The sequence below is a fragment of the Antechinus flavipes genome, chromosome 6 (genome assembly GCF_016432865.1).
Source record: "Antechinus flavipes isolate AdamAnt ecotype Samford, QLD, Australia chromosome 6, AdamAnt_v2, whole genome shotgun sequence".
In the NCBI taxonomy this organism is placed as follows: Eukaryota; Metazoa; Chordata; class Mammalia; order Dasyuromorphia; family Dasyuridae; genus Antechinus; species Antechinus flavipes.
In genome coordinates, this window is record NC_067403.1 from 5,989,991 (window position 1) to 6,006,641 (window position 16,651).

The following is a 16,651-nucleotide window of genomic DNA, read 5'->3' on the forward strand; positions in this document are numbered from 1 at the left end:
TTGGGGTATGTGGACATTTTCTTCCCGGGTATAGGTCTAGTCGTGGAATCTCTGGGTCAAAGGAGATAGATATTTACTCACTTTCTTTGAATAATTTTAAATTGCTTTCAGGATGGTTGAACTTCTCCACAGCTTTACCAATAATGCACTTGTGTTCCTAGATTCCTCTCCAACACTCCTTGGACGGCTCGGTCGTGGAACCTCATTATCCTGGAAGATCACATCCACCCTGGTACTCAGCTCATCAGGACCCGTTGCCCAGATACCTCTATGACAGGAAAGCGGGGAGGAGAGCTCCTCCCAGAACCTCCCTTTAAAGAGGGTCTCCAGAACAGCATCTCTTTATGTCCCACCTGGTTGCACTTCTCCATCTTGCCCCTTCCCATTGTCCTTCCCATTGCCCCCTTCACTCTTCCTCTCCTTCAGATTTCTTTTATGTGTTGTCTTTCCTATGAGATTGTGAGCTTTGAGGGCAGAGAGTGTATTTATATTTATTGCTTAGCACTGCACAAAGAAGGAACTTTATGACTGAATGGCTTCCCCCATCCTCTTGCCTCACTGCCATCGGTGCTTAGAATAGCAATCAAAGCATTATCATGCAACCTTAGAGCTTGAAGAGAGTCGTCCAGTCATCCTTCAGCAAGGTTTCGGAAGCACAGAGTCTGAAGGAAGAAAACCTGTGTCTGTTAGAGGTGATGGATGATGTTTACAGTCATGTTATCTCGAATATTAACCACATCTCAAAGTTACAAATACGAGAAAGGGGGAAAGGAACGATTCACCTAATCCTTGGACAACTCCAAACACGAACCTCCCATCTATGATCAGTGGAGTCGGCCCTTCTGTAGAATCCAGAGTGAGAACCCAGCAGTTGAACAAAGCTTTCCTGAGAGAGCAAGAGAAATTCTGTTTGCTTGGGAGAATGGAATCCTGTAATGAAGGAAAGACAGCCCAACAAATGGGAGCTCCTGGACCCTGAGAGGAACTGGGAGAGCCTTGGAGGGAGGCCGGTGGACTAGGAGAGGGGCAAAGTGGGTCATGTCTCCTACCAGTCAGGTTGCATATGTATGTACCAATGATTAAGAAAATCCTTACATATGTGTGGAATGGGGAATATAGTGGAGAGGAGAAAGGAGCAAGGTTTTAATTGGGAAAAATACATCGTGGAATTCTCTTTTCTTTGTTTCTTACTTATCTCTCTCATCCATTCTGCCCTCTACCCCCAAACTACTATTCTAAGAGAGACCTTCATTTCCAGCTACCTACTTATTATTTTAACTTCCTAAAAATCAGATAGTCAATTAATCAATAAGACTTTATGAGCTCTTCCTGCCTCTCTTGGCTCCAATTCACTCTTAGCCCTGCTGCCTGATTAATCTTGCTCCTTGGCTTAAAATGCGTCAGCTATCCCCTGTTATCTACTGAGAGAAGCTCAAACTCTTTAACTTGACATTCAAGGCTCCTCTAAAATCCCATGCCATGATTTTTTATTTCTCAGCTGCTTAAAAACACTTCAGGTTTAAAAAATGCCAAATAAAAGGGGCATTTCCAAGTGCAAACCAGAACGGGAAAAGAAGGGGTTGGCGTTTATTCTTTGTGCAGGTGTCCACCCCTCTGGGGCTTGGTGGACCACAGCACCCCAGTGCTCTCCTGGGGCTTTCTGGGCAGAGATCCTGGAGTGGTCCTTCCCCAGTGGATTAAGGCAAACAGGGGTAAGTGGCTTGCCCAGGCTCACACAGCTGGTGAGCGTCTGTCCACTGCACCTACTTTGCAGGATCATTGTGAGGACTGAATGAGGTCATCTGTTAAAGTGGTTTGCAGAGTCCCTAGCACGCGGTAGATACTCTATTAATGCTTAGTCCCTTTCCCCTTTATTCTATACTTCATGCAACAGTTATTCTATCTTATTGTGTTTATCTTTTTACTCATATTATATTATAAACTTCATGAACACAGGGACGATCAACCTTATTTTGAATCCCACTCAGTACCTGCTGTGCCCCAATTGGTACTTGATGAATATTTGTTGAATTGAGTTTAAAAAGCACAGATAAGTTTAGAAGTTACCATACCTGTACAAGTCTATCCAATTTTCCTTCCCACTACTTTCTAGCCTTTTGATGGAGTTGGGCTGGTGTAGTTCCTGTCCCCCACAATGTCATGTTCATTCTTGAATTTATCTATTTAATTATATAAAATAACTTACTGTTCAAGCTGAGCTCCTCTTAGTCTCTCCTTCACTTCCCTTCAAATTCAAACCCTCCTCATATTCCAAACCCAGCTTGGGTGTCTTCTTCCTTGACTACCAGTGCTGCAGGACCATCACCCTGTTGAACAGCTCCATCTGGATGTCCTGGAGACATTCAAACTCCACATACTCAAAAAGAGCAATCTCTAATAATCCTTTCCAGACTCCATTACAAGCCAAGCTCCTTTTGCAGTCTGTTTCTGTTGTGGATTCTGCCATCCTTCAGGGCCCCTCATTGGATATCCCAGTCCCTCCTGACTCCTGGCTCTGTCTCATCCTCCATGCTTGGACAGCTGCTGTGTCTTGCCAAGTCCACCTCCACAACTGGTCTGGCATCTTTGCCTTCTGCCCCGCCCCAGCTACATCTGTATTTAAGGTCCTTATCCTGTCTCATGACTCTTGCACTAGACTTCTGGACCCCCCCTCCCATTGTCTGCTTCGGAGCATTTTTCCCTTGAGAAGGGGCAGCTTCCCAGCTGCTTTTTTACAGCACAAGACTCCAGGAGGCCGAGATAAGGAGGAGTAGATCTCGGACGTGGGCCATAACAGTTGGGTACTGCTTGATTTATGGGCTCTCCAGGGTTCACTGTGCACAATTCTGGTTCCATTGGGTTTAGGGGCAGCATCTTCCTGCATTAGGAACAATTTCTTCTCTTTGTATTGATGGGAGACTCAGTGGCAAACTTCTGAAAATGGGATTCAATCTCCATAGTGATGCTGTGATCCAGCATCTAGTTGAAAGGGGTTATTTTTGGTGAACCCCTTTGCGGCAAAGCACACTAATCAATTCTACTTAGAAATGTTTCCTAATATGTAATTATGTAATCAAGTCCTCCCATAAACAAGCTCAGCTTTGACTTTGAGTGATAGGGCAGAGAAATATTTTAAATAAAAGATGAACCAGCAGCCACTTATTTTGCAACCCAATTTTCAGGGCTGGAAACTCTAGGTTAATAATAGTTTAGAAACTAACAGCAAATCTGAATATGAAACAGCCCAAACCAATGCCTCGAACTTAAATGGGCAAAAACCTTAACGTTCTCGCAGCCATTTTTCAAAAGGGGCTAGAACTAAGGGAAACTGCGAAGCTCACAGCAGAGCCAATAGGAGAGTCCTCTCCCTCTGAGAATACCTGCTCACAAATAACAGTTTTGTCTGCAGATGAAACCTAGCAGCTTTCCTGTACCACCCTATACTGCTGCCCATCTGCTCGCTTTCCCCAAGCCTGTGAGCTGCTAGAAAATGACAATACAGGGCATTTTCTCCTGGAGGCCTGTTGTTGTGCACCGAGTCCCAGGCTGCTGAATTAGGACGCCGGCTGAAGAGTCTCCCTGCAGAAGCAGGACGCTTTCTGCATCCCAACGACCGGCTCCAGTGCCGCAGAATCACTGCAGGATGAGCAGAGACCCGTTCTCTCGCCCAATTTAAAAAGCTCTCACGTCCACTCAAGCAGCTGCAGTTTACCAATTGCTGCAGCTTGAATCAAGTGAACCCTTGTGATGGAATGACCCTTTATTTGCTACTGGTGGTGATTCCGTGTGTGTGTGTGTGTGTGTATACCCACTATATATATACACATGTACATACACACATATAATTATACACACACACATCTATATTCTACTATATTCTAACTCTGGGAGTCGTGTGTTCTGGCATAGACTTCAGAATTCATCAGTTCACTGAATTTTAGAATCTTTAGAAACCTTAGTGGACATCTTGCTGAAAACGGGTCCCTCCAGGACAACCTTCACAAGTGGTCATTCCGCCTCTGCCTCCTGACCTCCACTGAGAGAGAACCTTCCTCCTTTCCTACTTTTATGTGGCTCTAATTGTTTTTTCTTTCATCGAGCTCGGATCTGCCTCTTCTGGTTCAATCTCCTGGGCCAAACAGGCCACGATTTTCCATCACATACAACAGCCCTGTCCTCCCTCTTTCCCCCCCCACCTCCTTTGCAGATCTCTTCTTCAGGCTAACTTGTCCTAGTTTCTTGTACCAATCCACAGAGAAAGATGGAGATTTCTAGGCATTGGGCAACCTGGGAATCCTGTCCACGGACAAGTTACCAAGATGATGAAGGTAAGACCTTGAGATCTTGCTTGGGGAGGCAGACTGTAGGGATTCAGAGAAAGGAAAAATCAAGCCATAGGGAAGACCTGGACCTCCCATGTAACTGAGAGGATCAATTTCCTTTGTTTTCTCCATTTGCCTACTAAGGTTTTCCCCCTCACCCATTCATTTAAGAAATACTTGCTTAATGTCTACCTTCTTAAGTCATTAAGATCCTATTTTAAGTTGTAAACACAATGAAGAAGGGGCAGGAAGGAAGTAGCTCCTTCCAGTGGTCATCCATTTCTCTGGCATCCCAAGTCCACTTGAAAACCCTGATTTTTATCTGAGCTCTGGGACACTGAGACAAGAACATGGCCAGCACTTTTTTGTTTTCCCAAATCAAACGGAGATCCTGTACACATATGACAGCTTTCACCTATCTCATCTCATTTGACCCTCACAGTTCAAGGCAATTCAGGCAACGTGTCTATGTTAAGGACAGAGTTTTTTTAAAAAAACCCACAATTTTTAAAGTTCCAAATTCTCTCTTCTCCCTTACCACCGAGAAGGTAAACAGAGGAGGCAAGCCAGTCCTTGCCTTCCAGGAACAGACATTTTCCTGCATTAAATTGATCAAATGAGGCAAGTCCTGCATCTTTAGCCTTGTTTTAGGAATGATGGAGTTGAGGATCTAACAGAGAACTTGCTTGTTTAAAAACTGGCTTTTCTGAACCCAAGATTTTTATTTTCCATTAGGTCACTGCGAGTTGTCTGTCTTTAAGAAATGAAGCAGGAAAGGTGGGAAATAGCTCCAAACAGTATTTTCAGTAGAGAAGAAATAGTTCAGCAGGAGGAAGAAAAAACAGAGTAATTTGAGGCAGAAACAATGCACGAGGATGAGCTAAGAAAAGAGGTTGTGGGAACGTTATTAGAAAACCCCAGCTGACAGAAAATAGGTACCTGGAAATTAGGGGGAAATTGGCCCGTGCAATTTCTTACTTTTGAACGGATTGCTCTAAAACATGTCCTTTTCTTTAAAAAGCAATGATGCTTTGGGGGCAGGAGGCTTTCACGGATACCTAAAACACACGTCTGTCAAGAGAGGATTGAAACGTTATATCGTGCACGATCCAAATGGGACGGTAAATTATATTTGGCCCCATCTTTGTGAATTTATGACACTGCCAAACGTCTATTGTGAGAGCGATGCCCAAGGTCTGCCCAGACCACAGGAGAATGAAGGGATTCGAGAAAGCATCTCTGGGGCTGACGTTCTCTGCTCTCCTGTCCCGGGCCAGCAGGACACCTCCATCTGGCTGGGGCAATGACATCGGCAAAGTCACATTTCTTTAAAAAAAGTTTAAAAACTTTAGAATTGAAAGGAGCCTTCAAGATCACCTAATTCTCCATTCCCTTCCTTCTTGTAGAGGAGGAAGCAGAGCCCCAAAGAAGCAACATGATATTTCTTTCCTTTTAAAAAAATGTTTATTTATTTTTAAACAATTTTTTAGTCCCAAATTCTCCCTTCTCTCGTACCACTGAGGTGAGCAGAACGACACCTGTTATACACGTGAGTCCTCTGTGTTTTTGCACCCCGGCAGTTTTGGGCAGAGCCCAGGCGGGAACTCAAGTTTCCTGACAGCTCGTCCTCGGCTCCCGCCGCCTCCCGCCCGCAGCTCTGGAGGTCTCATCGACTCTGGTCTTTCCGTCAGCCTCCGAGACCAACCAGTCATTGAAAGTCTTCCTGGAACATCTGTCAGATTTAATCATCTGCACGCGCTTCCCTGGCGGCCCCGCCAGATTCGGAGAGAAAAACGCCAGTGACGGGGACAAAGAAACAAGGAATGGCCCCGTCTCGGGCTCAGGCACTAAGTCTCCAGGGTCGAGTGGCGGAGGACTTTCCGCTGATTGTGCTTCAGGCAGGGAACAGACCCACCATGAACAGTGGCAGCAGCAGGACCCAAAGCTCAAAAAGTGTTTGGAGATGTGCAAAGTGTTTCGTGTATACTGCCTCCTCTTCCATATAGTCCATATATATTATCACATACTTCATATCACATGTTTCATATACACACCCCAAATTTCATATCCCGTATATTTCATATATACTATCACATATATCACATATTCCATATATTTTCATATCACACATGTTTCATATATCACACATGTCATACTACATGTGGCAATACATGGATATATTATCACATATATCACAATTTTATATCATGCATGTTTTGCATATGCCACATATTTCATATCACATATATTCCATAGATATTATCACATATATATCCCATTTTCTGTAATATATGTTTCATGTACATTATCACCTTACAACAACTCTCTGAGGTAGCACTTTTTTGAACAGATGCGCAGGGGTCTCTTACCATGTCCCAATGTGGAACAGATGGACCATTGGAGAATTGCTGGAGAGTCACTTTGCCAGGATGTCGCAGCCAGTAAAGTGTCAGAGGTAAGCTCAGGACTTGTTGACAGCTATCTCCTATACCGTTAAAGTCTTTTTTAAAAAAGGTTCTACGGCTCAGTTAATTTAGGGAGAAAACATTCTCCCCCTGTGTCCCGCCCTCAGCAGGGTTTATTTCAGCTCTTCGGTTTTTATCTCCTGGGCTGTACATGGTACGACTGAATTCAGTAGGAGACACTGCCTATTGAATTGGGGGGGGGGAAGGGGAGAGGGTGAATTGTAATCATATATTCCCTTGACCACGATCATTTTTGATTGCTTTCGGTTGCATAGGACAAAGGAAATCATTTTAAAAATGAATAAGCCAACAAACACAGCGGGATCCTTGTTGGGGGAATGGGGGCTGGCACTAAGAACAGTTGAAGAATCTCAACACGGAGAGTCTTCTGTAGATACGGATTTATTGACACTGCAGCCATTTCTCCCATCATCCGCTGCCCGAGCTTGGTCTGGCCTCAGGCTTGGAAGCTTGCTGTTTTTCTGCCCCCCCTACATTTGAGCAGGCAGCTGTAGGCCTTGTAAACATACCCTTCGTAATGGAATTTCCCCAGCCCTTCCTCCTAGCTGATTGAGGATGATTGATTTCTATTCACTTTTTGCCTGCCTCCAGGGGTAGCCAGTGCGCCTCCCAAATGTTCAGCACCTTCTCATGGTCTTTTTTATAATCTGGGAATAAACACTTGCACCCCTTTCTATCTCCCTTCCTGTTTCCTTGTAACTAGTTTCATAATTTGATTTCGACTTCAAAGAAACCTCAAGAAGGTCCTAGATAGGACAGAGGGGAGGGATAAAAACTACTGTTCTCTATTTATATTCTGGTTCCCCCCTTCTACTTCCCCTGGAATATTCCACGTCCCATTTACAGAGATATTCAGAGGAATTCCATATTTTTCAGTTTCCTCGGCTATAAAATAAGGCCAGATGATCTTAGAGTTGCTTTAAAATCCTATTTTATCTTCAATAGTCAGAGAATTATGGTCTTATCTAAAGAACAGATTATCCCAGAGTAAACAGCTGAAACTTCATTTATTTCTTAAATGCCAATTTCTTTTGGAGGATGGGATGGAAAGAAACTACTTTATCAGTCAAATTTAAGTAGTTTGAATATCAAATACAAGGAATGATTAACTGAGAGACCTCTGAGACTTCCAGGAAGACAGCAACACAAATGATGGATGAAGTGGGTGATTGCTTGCTCAACCAGGATGGGAGATAGCCCATTAGAAATAATTCATGGCTTGTTCAGATCTCAGTAAAATGAGGGGACATGCTAAAAATATTTTTGGATCGCTTTAATCTCTCTCTAACTAGAACAAGGTCACTGCCTCACTTTATCCAGGGTAGGGAACTTAGCTCACAGTGGGTTCTGTTGATTTCTTTTGGTTTTAAGAACTTTTATGGTTTGCCTCAGGCCAAAGTAACCCCAGGGAACCTTGGGTGAAGGTGTTTTGTTCAGAGTACATGGAGGAAGCTCTCTGGTTTTGCAGTATGTCCTCATTGTTCATCTTCGTGACTGTCTTTGTTCTACAGACTAGCTGGAAATTGAGATAGATGATGTCTAAGCATTGAGGTTCTAGATTTTGGGCTCTGAGGTTCTAGGTTGCTGGCTCTGAGGTTCTAGGTTTCAAGCCTTGCAACTCTAGCGTTCTGTGCCTTGTATTCTAAGGCCTCCTGCGCATTGATGCCTTCTAGCTCCAAGGTTTGTGTAGTTTGTTAAAGTCCTTTCCTGCTCTGATACGTTTTCATGTTCATGGGATCCTATACCTAAGGGCCAGAGGGGATTTTAAGGGGCTACATAGTTTGACTCCATTTTACTGGCAAGCAAACTGAGCTCCAGATGGTGATTAACTTTCCAAGGTCATGCGGATCATAACTCTAGTATTCTTTCCGAGCTTTCACCAGCACCACTATTCCATTTTATAATGTTCCTTCCAACTCCAATACTCTATGTTCTAAGGTTCTTTCCAGTTCTAACATTCCGTGGTCTGCTTAGTGTTCCTCCATTCCTTCTCCTACTTTTATAACTTGAATAGTTCCCTCCCACCTCCCCAGGCATTTAATGAATACTTGTTAAATGGTCGTTGGAATTTTCCTTCCTTCCGGCTCTAACATTCAAAGACTCTCCACTGGACATTTAGTACATCCGCAGGAAAGGGGATTGTCTCAGAGCAGATTGAGACATTTGAGATTGGATCAGAGGAGCTAGCCCTCTGAAGGGAAGAGGGACAGTCCCAACTGGGACCAGACACGGCTTGGGATTCTCCAGAAATTGGGCATTTGAGCCTAAAATGGAGCAATTCAAGCAAGCCCTGGTCGTTCTGCAGTCACAACAGCATCCCAATTCTCCTAATTGAGAATTGTTTCTGACGAGTGCTAATGAAAAAGGAATAAGTCAAACCTGTTCTTTAGTGACTGGCGGTGAGAATTGTACTCTCTGAAAGCCGGCTGTGGCAAATTAGTTCTTTGGGGGCACTATTTGATAAGTTCTTTCTTCCTGGGCACTGAAAGGACGAGCTACCTGGCCCCCGAAAAGAATGAATTCACCTCACTCCTACAAGCCTTTCTCTCCAGAGAAAGATTTTTGTTCTCTATATAATTGGGCCTTTGGAAAGAAGACAAGCCTAGGAAGAGGGAATTATGTACATAGAAAATGAGGGAAGGGAAAAAGAGTAAAAGGCTTTTGGAGTTTTTCCAGCCCGGAGATGCTGCCAGGAGCTCAGCATCAGGTATGTTTTTTCCAACGAAGACCACGAAATCCAGGGTTGCCATTCTGTTAGGTGAGGATGAGCCGGGCTGGGCGGCCTTTGTCCGAGCTGGGATGAGTCGGTGTTGTCTCCCTTCCTGCGGGTCCACTTCCATGGGGGGAGACTCAGGGGGCTTGCCCTGATGAGTCTGCTGAATGTTGTCCTAGGGAGGGGTCTTGGAGACCGTCTGGCCCGTGGGCTCACCCCCAAACTGTGCCTTTGTATAAAACAAACACATCTTTGGTCACGCCACCCGAATCTTTCCTTCTCTTCCCCAAGGCTTCCTAATCCCTCTCCATATTATACATCTGTACAAAGACCTCGTACTTTGACTCGGTGGGCAGGGAGTCTGGCGGGGCTCGCGGGAGGCCAATTTTTAGCAATTGTTTAGCCAAACAGATGTTTAGGAAAAGGAGGGAGAAAGAAAACAACACGACTGTTGCCTGTGTCATCTTCACTTGAGACGATTCAATCCGCCGTTAATTGGCTTTCTTCTTCCGAGCCGGGGCCGGACTCTCGGCAGCTCGTTTCTGAAAGGTTGCCAAGCCCTGTTTCCTATGATCTTGTCAGAGTTACCATCCGGAGACCCCGAGAGGAGAAAGAGATCGGAGGAGAACCTCGCTGCTCGTCACCGAGTCGCCTTTCGGTCTCTCGCCACGTCCTGGTGAGCGTCCTGCATTTGGACTTTACTCTGACGAGTCGGGGAGGGCACAAATTGTCAGGTAAAGGAGGAGGGGTCCTCGCTCCCGGGAAGAATGAACAGCCGCTGAGCCCTCTTCTCTGTCTTCTTGGACTGTCTGTCAAAATTTCAATGGCCACCATTGGAGATTCATTCCCATGTCACCTCTGCAAAGAACCTTCTGTTAAAATGAACACATCCCTGCAAGGAACAGGATAGTAGCTCACTGTTGTTCATTAACAGCCATGCAGGAATAAGTGTGTCGGGGGCAACTGTCACCTTAGAAAGGAGAAGGCGGCCCCCTAAGCTCTGACGGGAAGGAAAATGGGGAACAGTGTCTCCCCAATGCATCCTAGAGGGACTGATTCCAGTGGGACGTTACATGGTTAGTCTTGGAAAGACAAAGACTATGGATCTTTCTTAAAGAAAATATTTGAAGTGAGTTTGCTCATCTGGGGACTCCCTATCCCAGTGAAATAACACTCCAATCTCTGTTCCTGGAAAGGAAGCCTTCGTACCAGTTTCCTGCCTTTGGTCCTGGCTGTCCCTGGCCTGGGATGCTCTCTAGAGGCACCTTGGTGGTCCAGTGGAAAGAACCCTGGGCCAAGAAAACGCGAGTTTAAATCCTCCCTCGATCACTTTTCTGGCCATGATCTAGGGAAAATCACTACATTTCTGCCTGCCTCAGTTTCCACAGCTGTAAAAGGTGAGAAAATGACAGCTTCTTATCTCACAAAATTCCTGTGGGGACCCAGTGAGGTAATATTTGTGAAAAAGCTTGACACAGTAGGACCTTCATCAGTGCTTAGTCCTCCTTCCTTCTTACCACTTTTTAGAATAACAGCTTTTTTAAAGACTCTGTTCAAACAAGATGTTCTATAGGAGATTTTTTCCCTGTCTCCCCAGCTACTGGAATCTTCCCCTCAAAATAAGGACAGAATGTAGTCTATATGTCCTGCTAGTGGGATGATACCTTCTTTGGAGAGAGGGACAGTCTTCCCTTTTAATTTGTACTTCCAGGGCTTAGTCTAGTGCTTGGTACACAGTAGGTGCTTAATATATGCTTGCTGACTAACTGATTCATCAGGAAACAATATTCAACTCTTTTCCTTTTTTTGGATAGGTGGATAGGATGGAGAAATCCTGTGGATGTAGCTTACTTAAATTATAGCAACACATTTAAGAGATTCTCTTATACCATCACTACAGATAAAATGGAGAGAGACAAGTTAGATGGTCACGCCAGGAGAACTGGCTGAATGGCTTGCTACAAGGAATAATTAGTAAACAGTCCAGTACTGACTTGGAAGCGGGGTCCCGTCCTCCAGGGAATTCGTGACTGGCCATTTGCTATTTTATGCTTTTTTCAGTGAACTGGACAAAGACACACAAGTGGTATGGAGAACAAGTACACCGAATGCTGTAAAGTTTTAAAAAATCCCTAACACTGGGCTGAACCTAATAAAATGCATTATAGTGAGGATACATCTAAAGTCTTAAATACAGAGGGAGATGATGTGACTAGATATCAGTTTGTCTGAAAAAGATCCAAGACCACAGCTCAATGAATCATTGCTATGGTGACCAAACAGCCCCAACCCATACACGTGTAATGCAAACTTGGGCTACCTCAAGAAGGGAGACGAGAGTCTTGCCTCACTTTTAGGCCGTACCTGGGATGTTTTATGGAGTTTGGGGCGTCCCACTTCTAGGAAGATAAACTGATAAACTGAAGATCCTCCAGAGGAGATGGCAAAGGATTGAGTTCATATATCATTAGATATATCATTATCATGGTAGAAGGAAATGGGGAGATTTGGAGGAGAGTAGATAAAACAGAGGGAATATGCTATTTGTCTTCCAAGTTTGGAATAAAGCTTAGATTTGTTCACCTTGATCTCAGAGAGGTAAAAATGAATCGAAGTTGCAGGGAGGCAGATTGGGTCATAAGGAAAGATGTCCTCTCAGTGAGAGCCATCGAAGGAGTATGGATGGTCTCAGAAGGAGGGATGGATGGTGTCAGAGGGAAGGATGGATGGTCTCAGAAGGTGATGGGTTGTCCTTCACCGCAAGCAAAGACTAAATGGTCATTTGTGGAGCATGTCAGAGAGAGGATCTCCATGCAAATTATGTAGGACTAGCTGGGCTCTGTGTCTCCTTCCAACTCAGAGATTTTAAGTCCAGGAAACTAGGACATGCTTATCTCTGAAAGATAAAAGGTTCATTCCTAGTACCTGAAAAAAATTATTTTTATAACACGCAACATACAATGACGCCTTAATGAGTCCTCTAGGAATAAAACTCCTTTGAACAAAGTCTGTGTGAGTGTGTGTGTAAGTGTGTATATTCCTTTTGAGTAGAAGGAGAAATTTCTCTCTCTTCTCAATGATGGGCTTGGTTGTGGCTGCTAAAGAAAAGTAAAACAGAACGCTTTCTCAGCACGTGAGACGTCTGGGTCTGAACTTAGGGGACATCTGAATTCTTGCAGCCCGTGTGGCCCGTCCATCCAGGCGGCAAGCTGCTGCCTTTCAAGCACGCACAAACCCCTACATATGTACAATTTATGTAAACACCCATTGGCACTCAAATTGCCTAATTATCTAGGGCCCAGATTTTTCATCTATGAAATGGAGCTGCATTATGTGATCTCCAAGGTCCCTCCTATATCCAAGCCAGGAACTGCTCTTTGTCCTCTGTTCTACATGAGTATCATGGCATTAAGAAGGGGATGTGGTGACATCAATGAGGGTGCTGGGCAAGGTCACTAACTTCCCCTTCCCCTCCAGATCCTCTGGGTCCAGTGGCCAGAGAGAGCTCAGGAGCCTTGGACATGGCTGGGAGAGCCGGGCTTTGATAAGCAAAGGTCTTCAACAGAATGTGTCGCTGAGCAATCAGTGATTAGGGCTGGGTAAAGGCACCAGAAAGTAATTAAGAGGAGGCATGGTTGTCTCAGGCAGAGCACCACCTGGTCCTTAATTCAATTCCTGCATTTGGGGATAATTCAGTTCCCCCTCCCCATCGATCCCCACACTCCATTGACTGGATAATCCATCGATGACAGCAGTCTCTTTTTATATATCCTGGAGAAGTGGTCCAGAGGCAAAGGCAACAATACTAACAATAATGGTGCTGTTGATAATGATTACTCAGGCTCCTTTAGAAATGCTTTCCTAACAACAGCAGTAGACAAGTACAAGTTCAAGGACAACAGAGAGCGGGGTACCTTATGGGACTGGGAGCAGAACGGTGCAATGTGACTGTGCTATTTGCAAGGAGGCTCTGATACCTGTGTAGGTATTTGACAAGATGCCTTAGCATGTGACTGGACTTTCTCTAGGATGGGAAAGGTTAAAGTGTTAAAAGGTAAATCTGCTTCCCTCCCTTCATTCCCAGAAGGAATGAGAGTCTTTTGATGTACCTGACCATCCTTCATTACCAGAAGGAATGTTACATCAAAGACTCTCATTTCCAGAAATGAGGTCCCAAGCAGGAAGTTCTACCATTGGAGTCTGAGCCTAAGGCAGTATGTGGATGAGAGGAAAGCTAGAAAAAATTTTTTTTCTAATAAATTGTAATTAGAATGAACTTGGTTAAAGATAAAATAGCTTATCACGCTGCCTTGTGTAAAGGAAAAATAAGAAACCACAATCTCTCAAAGTTAAGAAAGAACTCATTCTTCCAAGGTAGATAAGACCTGAGTCAACAGGAACTTGTTATAACATACTTTCCCTCACCCTTAAATCTACAAAGGAACAAATAGTTGGAATTACCAAGGTTTCTGAAGGCTCTGGGTTACTGATAACTTTTTGATGAGAAAGAGTCTGTATCAGATTTATTGCTTGTAAAGTTTAGAAAGTTGACCAAAGTACTCCCTAAAGGATTAACTTGTTTTCCAAGAATTGATTTTACTTATATGAGAAAGGAAAGGAAGGGGAGAAAATAGAGAAAGGGAGTGAGAGGGATAGAGAAAGCAATAGAGAGATGATCAAAAAAGCAAAAAAAGATTCATAAGGAGAGAATGGATATTTTTTTCTTTAAAAAAACAAGAACTTTATTTTGCAGAGTGACTTTAGTCAGTTTGAACTTTTTTCCCCCAATTTTTTGAAACCAGAGATTGTTCTGAAAGGTGGAAACCTGTCTTAATTAAATTTTTTTTCTTCTTTTTTTTTTTTTTCCTGTGTAGGTGTGAAGCCACCTTGGACCGACATGTTGTTGAAGGCAATGCAGGTAAACTTTACCCCTCTCCTGTTTGTGTACTGCAGCCATCTGTTGGGAACAAATCTGTGTGATTTGCTTGATTGTAGGTGGAGGTGGCAAAGAGCACCTATTCTGTAGGTGTACCGTCCATATTTTTAGTTTTGTGAGGGAAAAAGAGATGTGTCTCTTTGCAAGAAATGAAATCTGAACCCAACGGGGATGACTTTTCTTTCTGGAGAATTAGGCTAGCTGGAGTGCACAAGTGTGTTTAAAAATAGCAATGGGGCAGAAAGACCTTGGGAAGGGAGAAGAAAATTTCTTTCCACAGAATTGGGACCTTTGTTGGACTCTCCATTGGTTCTTCCTAATTTTTCTCTTCATTTCAGGTCTGGTTTTGTGATCTTAAGACCTTCTGATTGTGGCTTGGATTTCAATGATTTACTTATTATTTGGAGACCCCCTAGCTTACCTGAGAAAGCCCCATCCCCAAAATCTTAGCCAACAGGAAATGAAACAATTATGCTGGCCAAAGAAACTCGCAAAACCAATTAAAAAAACAACAGTGGGTAGAGAGCAAGGAGACACCTAGGGCTGTGTACTGGTTCTGTCACTAACTATGCGGTCACTTTGCCATCATTTCTTCATCTTGAGAAACAGATGATGGTTCCAGGCTTTCCCGGGTTGTTAATGAGGATAAAATGAGCTCCCAGACGGAAAAGTCATTTGAAAACCAAAGAACAGTACACACAAAATATTATTATTCATGACATATTTTAGAATTTATTCAGTATGGGAACTGAATAAATCAATTTCTTCTCCTCTGTGCTGTGTCCTTTTGGGATTTACGGCAAACAGAATGTAATGTTTGCCATCACTTTATAGTGATATGTATTTTTCAACTTCATATTCAAAAGATCCTTTATTGCAACGGCATTGACTCACATCAGAACTTCCTCCCCTCCACCTTAGGAGAGAGTTTCTTGGGTTGCTGTGGCCAGCATACTTAGTTCACCTCCTGGTGGTTAAGTTTTGAGGATGGGGATTTTTAAACTTAGCTGTGGGGCAAAATAACTGTTTGGACATGTATACATATATTGTATTTAACTTATACTTCAATATATTTAACATGTATCGGTCAACCTGTCATCTGGGGGAAGGGGTGGGAGAAAGGAGGGGAAAAGTTGGAACAAAGGTCTTGCAACTGTCAATGCTGAAAAATTACCCATGCTTATATTGTGTAAATAAAAAGCTACAATAAAAAAATAAAAAATAGATTGTATTTCCTAGTTGTATTCCAGCAATTCCCCCTCCCCCAAATAAACTTAGCCGTGGGGTTCTCAGATAATAAGCAAATAACTGAGATACAAGCCCACACTCAAAGCCTGTCTAGCTTGGAGGGGTCAGGAGTTCTGGCAAAATATCGATGTGAGAAAGGGTGAAAGAAGCTGGGTCCTTGATGTCAGGCCTGCATGGATAGCTACAATGTCCTCTTCTCCCCTACCTCCACTAAAAAAAATTAAACTGAGAAAAATCAGACAATCACAAAAGAAGAGAACCTCTCAGAGAAGAAAAAGGAACAGAAAAGGAAATGAATAAGTAGATGCTGAGGAAAGAAAATGGTGAAATACTGAATAACCCAGGATAGGAAGGGAGACTGATTTCATTGGCATAGGACGCTCTTGCAGAAGAAATTCCCTCTAGCAAAGAAGGATGGTCCCTTTTTAGCAATTCATGCTCTTGATTGCCCTGAGGGCTCAGAGGTTAAGCAATAATAATAACATAATTGGAATAAATATATATATATATTTGTGAGGTGATTGGGGTTAAGTGACTTGCCTAGGTTCACAAAGTATCAAGGATTTGAGGCCAATTTAAAATTAGATCCCAAAAGACTCAAGATCATTTCATCTTATTTTTGAATAAAGTAAAATTTGGCAAAAAAAAAAAAAAGTAGGTCCAGGGCCATCTGCCCTAGCAATTGATAATTTACAAAAATGTTAAGTTAAATCATTAAATTAAGTAATATTCAGAGCTAGAAAGGAATTGACATCATGAGAAAATAGGTTCTGGGGCTTCACTGATCCAACAGCCAGACCAGAGGATGTTAACCTGGGAACAGAGGATGCCCAAAGAGCACATGGCTAGATTTCAGGGGGTTTATGAACTGTATTACAAATTTAAAATTTTTTTGGGGGGGGTATTTCAATAAAATCAATTTTCTTTGTAGTTCTATGACTATTAA